Source organism: Thalassophryne amazonica, chromosome 14, assembly GCF_902500255.1.
Source record: "Thalassophryne amazonica chromosome 14, fThaAma1.1, whole genome shotgun sequence".
Classification (NCBI taxonomy): domain Eukaryota; kingdom Metazoa; phylum Chordata; class Actinopteri; order Batrachoidiformes; family Batrachoididae; genus Thalassophryne; species Thalassophryne amazonica.
Window position 1 is genome coordinate 72965676 of NC_047116.1, and position 14536 is coordinate 72980211.

At 42.7% G+C, this 14536-nt stretch overlaps 1 protein-coding gene across 3 annotated transcripts in view; it reads left to right on the top strand.

Annotated features, from left to right (window-relative positions):
• The first annotated feature begins 5877 nt into the window (after nucleotides 1–5877).
• sema5ba (sema domain, seven thrombospondin repeats (type 1 and type 1-like), transmembrane domain (TM) and short cytoplasmic domain, (semaphorin) 5Ba) overlaps nucleotides 5878–14536 on the top strand; it is a 945671-nt gene continuing 937012 nt past the window's right edge. For 2 of the 3 annotated variants that reach the window (XM_034185841.1, XM_034185842.1), the window contains exon 1: nucleotides 5888–6116. The gene's annotated coding sequence lies outside the window, so the exon portion shown is untranslated. Of the gene's footprint in view, nucleotides 6117–14536 lie in introns of all 3 variants that reach the window. The other variant, XM_034185844.1, reaches the window with a different exon arrangement.

The following is a 14536-nucleotide window of genomic DNA, read 5'->3' on the forward strand; positions in this document are numbered from 1 at the left end:
GGAGTCTGTGGTGAGGACACGGGGCTTGAAATAGGTACTGCCACTTTGTGTTTGTGATGCCTGCCTTTACCTTTACCTTTACCTGCTCACTGAGTGTAGTTGGACATATGAAACAATCAAGAAACACAAATGTGACGATGACTATCAGATGTTTACTGACCATGTAGAAATTGAAAATATCAAAACATATACAGCTGTGTGAAGCCAGAGCATCGCCGGACAGCAGCACGATATTCTACTTGGTTGCCATAGTCACTTCAGGAGAAGTAAAATTTGCAGAATACGGTTGCATTGCAGGGTATGTATTTATTTCTGAGTTTGTCCAATCTGGTTTACACTTATTCAGTGTATTTTTAAAGCCCACTTTATGATCACTGCAAGAGTTGCAACAAAATCAGACAAAATATAGTTGCCACAAATCTTGGCAAAATAAGGCATACATAGTGGTGAGCCCCCTATGCTAATTCATAGGAGACTGTAGCTGCATTTCCATTACAGATTTGTGCAAAGGTTTGAAAGAAATGCAACGCAGCACAAGTTCAACAGGGTATTTAGGATTCAGAGCCTATCACAGTTAGCTAATTGACTCCAGCATGAACATATCACTAATCAGCTGTTACAGTTAATCATCACCACAAAGCAAGAGGACACGACCTTTAAATGTTTCAATGTCTCACTCACCTCTCGCTGTTTTTCAGGTCCCTGCCCGAGTCCCTGCCATCACCCCACCTCCACTACTTGGTCCCTATCCACTGCGGGGGATGGGCTCCACCTCCTGCCTTCTTCATCTGCAGGATTTCAGAGTCTCTGCTCATCTCACTGTCACGATGGGGACTGTGGCCAAACCAAATTTATAATTCTGTACTCTCACATGCAATAAATCTTCTTTAACCTGATAAGTCTAATGGTATAACTGTAAATCCAATAGATATGACGATGAAATGGTAAATCACACTAAATAGCCTACTGCCATTTCGTTGTTAAAAAACAAAAATACAATCATGCCTCAATGACATATTTTGTATTATGGATGGAAAGTTGATAGGACTAATATTTTTGGAGAAGTTAGTGAAATTAGCTGGCAACAGTGAATATTGGATGCACTGCACCATGGGAGTTTGGGGTTTTAAATGTTATTATGATTCTTGTTAGTTTAACAGTGTTGTTAGTGTTATTGATGTATTGTGTTTGTGTAATCAATTGGTTTAGTCAGATTAGTTGTGTCATGTTGCTGTTACCATGAGTGAGAAGTGTACTACGTTTGATGTCTTCCGCCACATCTCTGTTTGTGGGTGTGTAAAAATAAAAGGACCTGCTTGCAGCAGAATGCAGAAAAGACAAAAAGCTCTGCATACACGCATGCATGCATGCATGCGTGCGTGCGTGCATGCGTACGTGCGTGTGTGTGTGTGTGTGCCTGTGCAACTTCGATCATGGACAAACTGGGGAGAGCTGACATTTGCTGTTTGGTATGCTTATGTATTTTGGGTCAAGGATGAACGCTGCAAAAATGGAATGTTGATAGGACTAATATTTTTGGAGAAGTTAGTGAAACTAGCTAACAACACTGAACAATGGATGTTAAAAATTACATTCTGGACTCACATGATATTCCAGCAGAGGGCAGTAAATCATCTATATATTAAAAGCATATATGTGTGTGTGCATGTACGTGTGCAATTTTATTTAATAAGTTCATTGGATAATATAATTGTGAATACGTTACAAATGCATGGATGACACAAGAAAGCAAAAACATTTCTTTCCATTGTGGTCCATTTAAAAATGACAAATGACAAAATATAAGTAACTAGCATGTTGGCTGTGTCGATCCATGGGTTCTAGATTGGGTAGTGTTTATAAAATAGGTAGCCGGCATATTTCAAGGGTGGTAATACAATAAGCAAAGCTTTTATAATGAGTTGGAATGGCATGTGAGTCCAAAATGTTTTAGAACCTCAGAGCTCAACAATTTTTTTTAGAAACGGAACTTAACCCTTTTATTTCCTGTTAATTATGTATGTTAATGTATTTATAAATTGTATAGGTTCTTGTTATCATCTACACACTATTATTATTATTATTATTATTATTATTATTATTATTATTATTATTATTTACTTACATTTTGTAATTTGATTTTTAATTGGACCACAACGGAAATAAGCATTTTCACTTTCTTGTGTCGTCACTGTATTTGTAATGTACAATTATATTATGTGCTTACATGAACTTACTAAATAAAATCACTCACTGTGCTCACACTTTTAATGTAAAGAGGACTTACCACCCTCTGCTAGAATGGCATGTGAGTCCAGAAAGTAGTTTGCAACATCCACTGTTCAGTGTTGTTTGTTAGCTAATATCCATAGCTTCCCCAAAAATATGAGTCCTATCAATGTTCCATTTTTGCCGCATTCATCCTTGACTCAAAATACATAAGCATACCAAACGACAAATGACAGCTGTCCACAGCATGTCTGTGACTGAAGTTGCACACACATGTGCACGCACGCACACATGCATGCATGCATGCTGCTGTAAGCAGCTGCTTTAAATTTGACAAAAAAAGACAGTGGCTGAAGACATTATAACCAGTACAATTTTCACTCATGGTACCAACATGAGGCTTAGCTCACTCACGGTAAGAGCAACATAACACTTAACTAAACTGACTAAACCAACTAAACTACAAAACACTATAAATCAAAAACACTAGCAACACTATTAACCTACCATGAACCACAGTAACAACATTTAAAACCTCAAACCCCGAACTCCCATGGTACATTGCAGCACAGCATCCATTGTTTATTGGTTAGCTAAAATTGCTAATTCCTTTAAAAATGTTTGTCCTATCAACTTTCCGTTTTCACAGCATTCGTTCTTTAACCAAAATACATAAGCATACACAACAGAAAATGTCAGCTCTGATAGGAACCTAGACCCAAAATATTGGACACAAATGCAAGACTCACACCAGAACTTAGAGTAAAAAACAGGGTTTACTGTAGAGCCAGAAAAAGGTCGGTACACGGGTAAGCAGGTCAGAATCAGCAACAGTATCCAAAACCTGAGACAAAAGACATAAACAGGCAAGAGGTTCAAAAACACGGTACAGCAAAACAAGATCAAAGACTGTGAACAAGAGCTGGAACGAAGACACTAGGAAATAACAAACTGGCGAAGCATGTGTGCAAATAGAGGGTTTAAATAAGAGGAGTGATCAGAGCAGATGGGATGCAGGTGTGGGAGAGGGAGAGCAGACAGGAAGGGGGCATAACAAACAAAGACACCAGACACACCCAAATCCCACCACCAGCCAAGAGAGTGCAGTAAAGTAAAAAAAAACAAGCAAACTCCACCATGAGCAGAAAGAAAAGACACAAAATGTCATGGTCTGCTCGTCTGCCTTGTTTTGTCCCTGTCTGTCTGTTTTCCCTCCAGGTGGCACACAGGTAGAGCTGAGGAACCTGAACCACACCTGCAGCTCATCTACTCCTCCTGTTCAGCTGTATATTTAAACCCCGGTCTTTTGGCTCATCGGGGCTGGAATCTACAGCATCCTACGGCGTTCTAACAAGGTAACCTGGCCTCTGTACTTTTTGCAGTAGAGCTTGCTATTCTGGTGTTTCCACATGCCTTCCTGTTTAAGCTTGCACACTCAGCGCATGGGTTTTTTCCTTATTAGTTCCACGCCAATTTGGGGACGATCAGCTGTCCAGCTGTCACCTGCAGCCTGTCTCCGGAGCTCCTCGCTCTGCATCTCCCAGCTAAGTTTGCTGCTGGTTCTGCGCTCCAGAGAATCTACTCTCACAGATCTTAGTCTGGAAGAATCATCTGCTTATTCTGTCCTAAAACATTCCTGAACTGAACTGTCAGCTAATCTGACCTTGAGAGAACTGTCAGTGATTCTGACCCTGAACATTTCTGAACTGTCAGTGAAGGTGAACTTAATCATTCTGTGCTGCTGCTTGCATTGCTGAACTTTGAACATTCCTGAATTGAGCTGTCAGCGTTACGAGTGCATTCACTTACCTCTGTGTCCTCATTTCCTCAGAACTCACCTCCTCCTGCCCGTTCCAGGTTCCTGCCCTGGATTCCCACTCTTTCCATATCCTCCGGTCTGGTTCCATGTGCGCTGCGGCTCCTGACTTCCACAGCCTGGAGTGGGCCCTGTCTCCACTCTTCAGACCTCCTGACTCATTACCAGTTTCTGTTGCACATTTTGTTCCGTTATATATAAGTCCTCATTTTGCTCATTCCAACTCTCTCTTCCTTGCTCCCTGCATTTGGGTTCAGTACCAGTATGGTCCTGTCCGGACTTTAACCATAACACAAAATCCCCACGCCAAGCAGATAATAAACACCAAACAACCTGATATAATCCCCATATGGCAAGCTCTCCCCAGATTATGTGTGATCGAAGCCATACACATGCACGCACGCACACACAGGCCACTTGACTATTATAATATAGATGATGATAATAATAGTGTGTATATGATAACAAGAACCTAAAGCATTTATAAGTACATTAAGACAGTAAATTATTACGTAATTAACAGGAAATAAAATGGCTGAGTTCTTCCTCTAAAAATTGTTGAGGTCTAAGGTTCTAAAAACATTCAGGACTCACATGCCATTCCAACTTTTTATAGAAACTTTGCATAATTTATGCACCCTTATAAAATGTCAGCTACCTATTTTATAAACTCTACCAATCTTGAGCCCGTGGATCCCCACGGGCAACATGCTACTTTTATTTAACAAGCTACCTGTCTTTTACTTCATCCACACATACTGCTTTGTGTATTTTACAATGTCATGTGGCCTGTAAAGGTGTAACAAGTGTTTTCATGCAGTTGTGCAAAATTTTCAAATTGCCTAAAAAAAGATCTCATCTGAGTGTTAAAACATTTTTGCATTACTGTAAGGGAATTTTCTTTTTAAATGCATGTTTCCACTAAGCATATTTTCAGTTCGCTACTTGCATTTTTTTCAGGAATGTGTGTGATAAATACTCTGGAAATCGCTTATGTGGATCACCTTTGTGGGTGCAAAGCATTAAGTGAGCAGTTCTTGGACTTGCATGCTCCGCGTAAGATGCATAGACATGGCTGAATCTATGGCTAACACTGCGCTAAATGGCCGGAACTTGAACAAAGGCAGGTGGTGTCCCAGAAGTGTATAATCTGGGGAGTCTGGTCTGTCTGTCTTTCCTCAATACAAAGTGAGCACCACAGATCTGAGCGCTTGGGCTTGGCATCCAGTCTTTGCAGCTTATCGCTCGAATCCATGCTCCTTGGCATACTTTAGGGGTCTTGGGAATTCTCTGAAATGGTAGACTTACTTTGAGATTTTGTGGTTGAAACAGCCAGCAGCACAGCAATGGTCTTTTTGTCACACACTTCACACTATACTGTTGCAATCTTAGAATAACACTGATAGCGGAAGAGAGAATCAAGCGAGATTTACGCACTGCTGTGCATGCACATTCAGCAGTTTATTTGCTCAATTTGGAGAATAACGGAAACCGCCTTATATGTTATTTGAGTATAATTCCCTTCTTGCTTGTGAATGCACGCCCTCTATAGGGTAAGAACGGAATAGCATAAATCTTGGTGACTCCTGTGCCAAATTGGCACATACCAGGCACACATGCGCATCTTCTTGTCTGCGAGGAGGTGAAACCAAAACCAGGGGCCTCCTCCTCCTCCTCCTCCTCATCCTCCTACGTAATCCTTCAGTAAGACCAAACAAAGCAGGAAAACACACGCAAACCCCGTGGTTTTACATTGCCAGGTTACCAATCTGCACACGCACACACACGCAGGTGCTGCGGAGTCAACAACAGATGAGGGCGGTCCGTCCCGTGGAGAAAAGCTTTCCCACAGGTCCACGCTGTGGTTGCGACACTCCTCCCTCACCTCCTCCCCCTCCCCTGTTCTCCCTCATCCCGGTGGTACCGTCCGCCGATCGCGCACAGACGAAGCGCAGTTGTCGGCTGCAAGACGCACGGAGCGGCTCTGCGCGCAAACACCGAGACTGATTTATCTGCTGCCTCCTTCGCCCGCTGCTGGATCCAACTTGGAAGAATACAAGCATCTCGAAAGGTAAAAGGAAAAAGCACTTTTTCTTTCTTTTGGTTTGGTAAAACACTTGGATGGAACGGAGCACTTTTCAGGGGCGATGTGCGCCAGTTTCCAGCCCGTGTCCCGCCTCAGAATGTCGATCGGTACAATAGATGCGCCTGATTGTGGGGAAAAACCAGCAACAATGCACCCTTAGATTGCCTCCTCCATCATTAATGTTTCGGCTTTATTTTGAATCATGTGCGTTTTGTTGGACCGTTTAAAGGCGCTGAACAGTGTACAGGTTTTTCTTTATGTCAACGTGTTGAGCGCCCACTTTGTTCCACGCAGCCTGGACATTAGTGCTCTTTTTGCAGCTCCTTTATGCCACGCTGGTTTTTACTTTCCACTCACGTTTTATCCCGGGATCAGAGGCGCGTTTGTGGGCTGCAGGAGCATTTGCGCCGTCTCCAACTTACTTTGTGCGCCACCAGATGGCAACTTTAAATGAATCTTTGCACCTAATCATGAAAAAAAAAGATCTCTGATCGACTTTCCCCCCCACCGAACGTGCATATTTTATATTGATTCCTTCCACAGCCGATCGAAGAATTCTGTAGTAAAACAAACAAAACAAAACAAACAAAAAATCAAAACGCAGAAAGTCATGATTGGATGAATTCTTTATTTATGCGCAGTGCTGCTCACTCTGGGTGATGCGCAACAAAAAGAAGCAGCTTCAACAAAGCATTTTAGAAAAATCAACTTCAGCCAAGTTGATTTTTGTGAAATGCTTTGTTGATCACGTCGCAGGACTCTGCACTTGCAGGCCGACAGGGGGCAGCCTGGAGCAGGATTTTGTGACACCTTGACAGGTGAAGTTGCTGTGCACGCGCGTGTGCTTTCTATTTGTTTCACGCACGTTTGGGTGGGGGCGGCTGTAAGGTGCACATGTCACCTTCTGGTTCCTCCATCACTGGGCCCCTTAAAAAACATCTTTTTTTACTCGTGTAATTTGTTCATTAGCGCTCAGATGGCTGCTGAGCCCAGCTGAAGGTGGCAGTTGTGAGATTTGGGACACAATATATGAGTTTTTTCAGGATAGCTTTTTATAATCACTTGAATTATGTTAAGGAGAGAAACTGTTTTTGTCTGTGAACGTTTTGACACCAGAGTAGTGATGTGGATTGTTTTCCCTCAGTCCTCACTGTTAGAATTAACTTCAGAGTTTGCAGTATCTTGTGCCACAAACCACTGAACCGTGTGTCTGTATATGTGTGTGTTCCTGAGTTTCTGTTTGTGTGTCTGTCTGCGACAGTGTGTATGTGTATTTTTCTGTGTTTGTGTCTTTCTGTGTGTGTGAGATTGTGTATGTTTTTTGTGTATGTTTCTGTTTGTGTGTGTTTTTCTGTGTGTGTGTTTCTGAGCATTTCTGTGTGTGTTTGTGTGTCTGTCTGTGACTGTGTATTTTTGTGTGTTTGTGTGTTTTTTGTGTGTATTTTGTGTGTTTGTGTGTTCAGTTCAATTCAAATTAATCAGCTCATAAAGCGCCAAATCACAACAAAAGCTGCTTCAAGACGCCTCACACAGGACAGTTCAATATAAAATTTAAAATAAATAAGTAACAATTAAAAAAATCAAATACATAATTAAAAACACAAGTAAAAGAATAAAACATAAAAAATAAAAGCAATTCCCAAGAAAGAGAATAAAAATAGGTTTTAAGTCTTGACTTAAAAATGTCCACGGACTCTGACTGCCTCACGGTTGCAGGAAGACCGTTCCACAGAGCGGGTGCACGATAAGAAAAAGCTCTCTGGCCCGATGGACTTATTCTTCACCCTGGGAACACAGAGTAGTCCCGCATCCTGCTACAGCAAAACCTGGGCCAGCACGTAGGGTTTCACCAGATCAGCCAGATAAGATGGCGTCAGTCCATGAACAACTTTATAAGTCAATAACAAAACCTTAAAATCTGCTCTCACAGAGCCAGGGAGCCAGGGTAAAGATGCAAAAATAGGTGTGATATGTTCAAACTTTCTGCTTCGTGCCAGAAGCCTGGCAGCAGCATTCTGAACCAGCTGAAGACCCCTAGTGCTGGACTGCGGTAACCCTGAAAACAGGACATTTACAATAATCTAATCAAGAAGAAACTAAAGCATGAATTGGAGTCTCAGCATCAGCCATAGACATGATTGGGCAGATCCTTGCTATATTTTGCAAATGGAAAAAGCAGTCCTATAGTAACATCCCTGATGTGGAGGTCAAAGGATGACGTGGGATCAAAATTACTCCAGTGTATGACACACAAACCCAGGCTGAGCGCTATCTGATCAAATTGATGCCGATGTCTCGCTGGACCAACAACCATCATTTCAGTCTTATCAGAGTTAAAAAGTAGGAAGTTACTAGACATCCAGCTTCTCACTGACAGAAGACAGTCCTCCAGGGATTTTATGGCAAAGAGATTTCCCGCAGTTATCGACATGTACAACTGAGTATCATCAGCATAACAATGAAAGGCAATCCCAAAACGCAGCAGTATACACCCAAGGGGAGAAAAGGAAGGCTTAAAATGGATCCCTGTGGAACCCCGAATCTCATGTCACTAAGGTTAGAGGTAGTGTTATTATTACAAAACACATTGAGAACGACTGGACAGGTTATGACGTCAACCACACAAGGGCACTTCCACTCACTCATCACTCATCTTCAACTGCTTTTCCGGGTCCAGGTCGGGGGGGCAACAGCTCCAGCAGGGGACCCCAGACTTCCCTTTCCTGTGCTAAATTGTCTATCTCTGACTGGGGGATCCCGAGGCATTCCCTGGCCATTGTGGATATTTAATCTCTCTACCTAGTCCTGGGTCTTCCCCGGGGTCTCCTCCTAGATGGACGTGCCTGGAACACCTCCCTAGGGAGGGGCCCAGGAGGCATCCTTACCAGATGCCTGAACCACCTCAGCAAAATGATTCTCCAACCTATCAAGCAAAATATGATGATCCACAGTATCAAACGCAGCACTAAGATCTAACAACACCAAAACCGTAGTGGTGTCTGAGTCGATTGCTCGCAGAAGATAATTCACTACTTTAGTGAGAGCTGTCTCTGTGGTGTGATATTTCCTGAAAACAGACTGCAATGGCTCAAAAAGATCATTCTCATTGAGGTGGTCTACAAGCTGCCGTGAAACCACCTTTTCCAAAATTTTGGAACAGAATGATAGATTTCATATGAGCCTGTGATTTTTCAATACACTGGAGTCAAGATTTGATTTCTTAAGTGATGGTTTAATCACTGAAGATTTAAAACATTTTGAAACAGATCCAGAGGTTAATGACAGACTGATCATTTCCAGCACAGTTGGCCCATTGTGTGTGTGTGTGTGTTTGTATGTGTTTCTGTGTGTGTGTGTTTGTGTATGTTTCTGTGTTTCCATGTTATGTGTTTTTCTGTCTGTGTGTGTGTGCATGTTTCTGTGTGTGTGTTTATGTATGTTTCTGTGTTTCCATGTTATGTGTTTTTCTGTCTGTGTATGTTTCTGTGTGTGTGTTTTTCTGTCTGTGTGTGTTGTGTGTATGTGTGTGTGTGTTTGTGTATGTTTCTGTGTTTCCATGTTATGTGTTTTTCTGTCTGTGTATGTTTCTGTGTGTGTGTTTTTCTGTCTGTGTGTGTTGTGTGTATGTGTGTGTGTGTTTGTGTATGTTTCTGTGTTTCCATGTTATGTGTTTTTCTGTCTGTGTGTGTTGTGTGTATGTGTGTGTGTGTTTGTGTATGTTTCTGTGTTTCCATGTTATGTGTTTTTCTGTCTGTGTGTGTTGTGTGTGTGTGTTTGTGTATGTTTCTGTGTTTCCATGTTATGTGTTTTTCTGTGTGTGTGTGTATACAGCTAGTCACCAAGGTGCTTGTTCATTCATTCATTCATTCATGATCAGCGCGTGTGAAACCTCTCACATCTCATATTCTTGCAGGTTTTGTCAAGCACACACTCTTGTCTTACAGACGATTTGGACATTTGTGTCCTGGATCGGGTCTTTGTCATGGAAAACAGCTCGTCGTCTTTGATGAACTGATGAGGGCTCTTGACAGATTATGGGGGGGGGGATCCAGACCAGCACAACCAAAGGGATCCGAACCCTCTCCTCTTGCGCAGATCATGCATTTGACCGTGTTGTGATTGCGCTGATATTTAAGTGGCTGCATCTTCACGGTGTCTGATGTCTACATGAATAATTCATTTTCATTAACAAGCATTATCATGGCGGAATAAACGAGCTGACAGCCTCTTCATCACATTTTTAATGGCGCATTTTTAACGCACACCAGATGAATTATTTTGGTTTTTGGGGCATCATGTGAGAGGAGACGACGGATATGAAAGTTTAATGTGCGGAACTGGATCAGCTGGTCCACAGCGGCCGGCTTTCCATCAGATATTAGCTGTCGCTGTGACCTTGCAGCGTGCGTGCATGTGCAGTACACGTGTGTGTGTGTCCAAATAAATAACAGGCCCGGATGAGATAGCCACGCTGCACTGCTCTTCAAAGTTACACTTCACATATTTTCAAGTCCACAAAAGCAGAAGCCGCTTTCAGGGCGAGCTAATCTGTTTTCTCCGTGCACCCTCTGAGTTGTTTGTCAATTTGAGGCGCAACCGTTAACCGACCAAATTTAAACTGCAAAGTCGAAAGTGGCAAGTTCTCAATGTGATGCTGGTGCAGCTCTGCACCAGCATCACATTGAGAACTTGTGCACTCCAGAACATCTGTCAGCAGTCCCGCGAAGCACACCTCAGTGTTATTTATGCGCCGTAACATCTAACAATCTTTTTTGTTGCATCCGAACTCCAGAGTTCCGGCGACACACGTGCATTTCCACGCTCTCAAATCCAGGAAATCAAAGCTGCAAGCCGGTCTGCCACGCTCCGCCGCCTGCTGCACAGAGATTTTTATTTTTAAGACTTCTTAAGTTGACTCCTCCAGAGGTCCTACCCCCCCTCCTCGCTGCACCGCTGCAGAGAAGGCAAAGCTGTGCACATGCGGAGTGGACGGAAATCGCACCTCCTGGCTTTTTCAAATGTGACAGACACACAGATGTCTGCAGGTGGATTCGAATTGCTGTGCATAAATAGAAGTCCTGATGTGAAGCGATGCCTTCAGGTGTAGTCGACTTGGTATTTATATATTGCGGAGAAAACTTCGCTGGCGTGTCACCTGAATGTGATTATGTTGTTCCCAACTGCTGAGAGAAAATGTTGCCATTTTCCATTAACACACACTCTCTCTCTCTCGCTCATACACACATGCACAGACCAAGGGCGCAATTTAGAACTAGAAATTGGGGGGGACAAAGTGCGAGACCCGCAGGGCCGGAGCCCATAGGCCGGGGGTCTGGGGGCCGCTTTAGGCCCCTTGAAGCCAATGGTTTCTAGATAAGCTCAGATGCATTCTGAGCATCCAGAACAGTAATTTTAATGTTTTGAGAAGACCATAAAGTGGACACCATTTGACTTATGCAATTTGAAACTGTGGATATAAGTACTTTATTCTGAGAATAGCCAGCATTGATTTTATTAACATACTGGTGTAAATAAGGTATCACCACATGTGTAGAACTCAAAAAGAATGATAGGTTGAGTTTTCATTAAAAAAAAAAACAACTGCAATGTTGTTGTATGGCTGGGGGGCCTGGCTGCCTTTTTGTTTCTGTCTTTTGTTTTTCCTTCCAGGTGGCTTGCATTTGGGACTGAGTGGCTGTGTTGCTGAGGTTATCAGGACCTCACCCTGATCACCTGCGGCTCGTCAGGACTCACAGCTGTGGTGCATCTATATGGATTGGAACATGGTGGCATTTAAGACTGGAGTATACAGTGTGTATTTGCCAGAGACTCGACCTTGTGACCAGACGGGTGAGATCGTCGTCTCGGGAGCCATCTCATCATCAGTGGATGCAGAGAACGTCCAGGGTTTGATGCACGGTCTGTGAAAGAGGAGGGGGTGAGGTCTCACGCTCGTCAGCACACTTCCTGAGGTACGTTAGATTTTGTGACTAACGTTTATACAGTCAGTAAATGTGGTGTCCCTCACACCTTATTATATTGAGCTGTACGTTAGTCATGTATCGGCTTCCACTGCAGTGGAGTTTTGTGAACTGGATGTTCCATGCCTGCAGGTTGGGAAGCTGATTAGTAATTAAGCCAGGAAGTGTTTGCTGTTTATGTACACCTTTGAGTGTTCTCTCTGTGTGTAGAGTGTGGACTCACATAATGGTTCTTTCTTTCACAGACTTGGTTTGTTGCGGCCACCTGGGGGGTGTCGGCGGGGTCCTTGGGTCCGAACGGCTTCTGGCTCCGGACCGTTAGCGCTGCTGGGAGCGCACCGTATCACCACCACGCCAGACCGCACACTCTTTTGTTGTTTTGTATCACATCACTGTTATGTATTAAATTCAGTTAGCCTTTGTACCGTGCTCTGCTTATTTCATACTGGGTCCTTCAAACGCTGGTCGGTTCTCCGAGCTGCGTCCGACACATAACACAATGTGGTAAAATGTATTCATAAATATTAAAGAACAGGCTCTTAATAATTATTAACTATCGCATACTGTATTTTTTTTTCACAAGATTTGTTTTGCATAAGTTTGAAAAAACAACTGATCATAAGTTTAGGATAAATTACTTAACATGAATTTAATTTTCGAAGTGCCACTAATGACAACACTCATACTGAACATAATTTCGCTTGCATAGACTGATTTTGGAGATCAAGCAATAATTGCAGGTGGGCTTTCTGAGGTCCCAGATAGCTTTTCTGATTTCCTTTTCTAACTTTCAGAATTTAGTAAATTAGCATATGGTCCATTGATACTTATGTGTAGACACTAGTCTCTAGAGGCAACTATTTTTGGTTTCAAATCTGGGCAAATGCAGTCCCAGAAAATTCCGAATGTGACAAACAAGAAACAGGTATTGTAAACAAGTCACTGCTGCTAAAAATACAAACTTGCAGAAACAAAGATACTATTCTGACATGGTTTTGCACATAAGACTGACATAACATGTTTCAAGTACACACATTTATGTCAGAAGGTGGGGGGGACATACCATATTCTGTCCACCCTGGTTGAAAAGGTGGGGGGGACATGTCCCCCCTATCCCCCACCAAATTGTGCCCATGGCACAGACACATTCCCGTGTCTGTTTGCACCTTTTACTTTTTTGAGTGAAATCGCAGCTTGTATAGAAAGCATGCACGTTAGAATGAGGGTTATAATTTTACTGTCATATACAAACATCAGCTTGACAGTTACAGTTGCTTCAGTCCATGAGCACCATGATTTCCCGAAAACAGCGTCTGGAGAAACAGTTTTTGCGTGTTTTTCCTCTGTCATTGTGATCTACAGTATGTGCAGTGTGCAGAGCTGTGTTGTGCCAAAGGTCAAACTGGATGAGCTACTGTTTGTGCTGTGTTTAAAGGCCTCAAATTGTTTTTATTAGGGGCTTGATGAGATCTTGGGACATTAAAACGCGAACAATACCAAGATGAAAAGCTGTCTCATGGAGTAGAGCAGCATCGTTTTTCAGAACACTTCAGCTTCTTTATTTTGTGGCCTTTCCGAGCACTTTATTTTGAAAATCTCACGTCTTGTCAGGAGCCACTGTGTCATCACTAAATGCAGCTCCGAGGGAGGGCAGGAGCAGACATAGTGACTGGCAGGAAATTTGGAAACTTTATTCGGTTGCAAAGCCGTGGCGTAACATGTCACGTGATAAATGTCTTTCTGGACCCAAACAAACTATGCACATGGGTTTCTCTACAGCAATGGCTGAGCCGGTCACTTTGTTTACGTTGACAAACTTCTTTTCTTACGCACCAGAACGGGTTAAAAAGGGCTTGAATTTATTTGATCCAGGTTGGGTGATGTCTGTAAATGTTGCAAATGGTACAGGATGCTGGCTGCCATTAAACGCCACAGAAGAAAGAGAGGGTGCGTTAGGTCGGAGCGCATTTCTGCCTTCACAAAATGCCTCAGGAAACCAAAAAAAAAAAAAAAAAAATGCATAAAAGTACTTACTTTACTCAGAATTGTTGTCAGTATGGCTAATTCGTCAGACTCTGACCCAGTGATTGGGCAGCTAATCTCGTTTTCCACAGTGGAGCGTGCACGGGGTGCATTTGTTTAATAACACGGGACCGCACATTTCTGCAGTCACAAAATGCCTGAAAAAGTGCCTAAAAGTACTTACTTTTGTCATATTTATTGTCAGTCTGGGTAAATAGTCACAATAATCTCATTTCCTCAGTGGAGCACTCGCCAGACAAAAACAAATGTGTTTTCGTCATGGTAAGTGGTCAGAGCTATTAAGTCTGACCACCAGCTAGCTCCAGCACAATGTGAACTGAATAACGATTAATTTATAGATTCTTAACGATACCCATCCCACTTGCAATCACTGATCTAAAT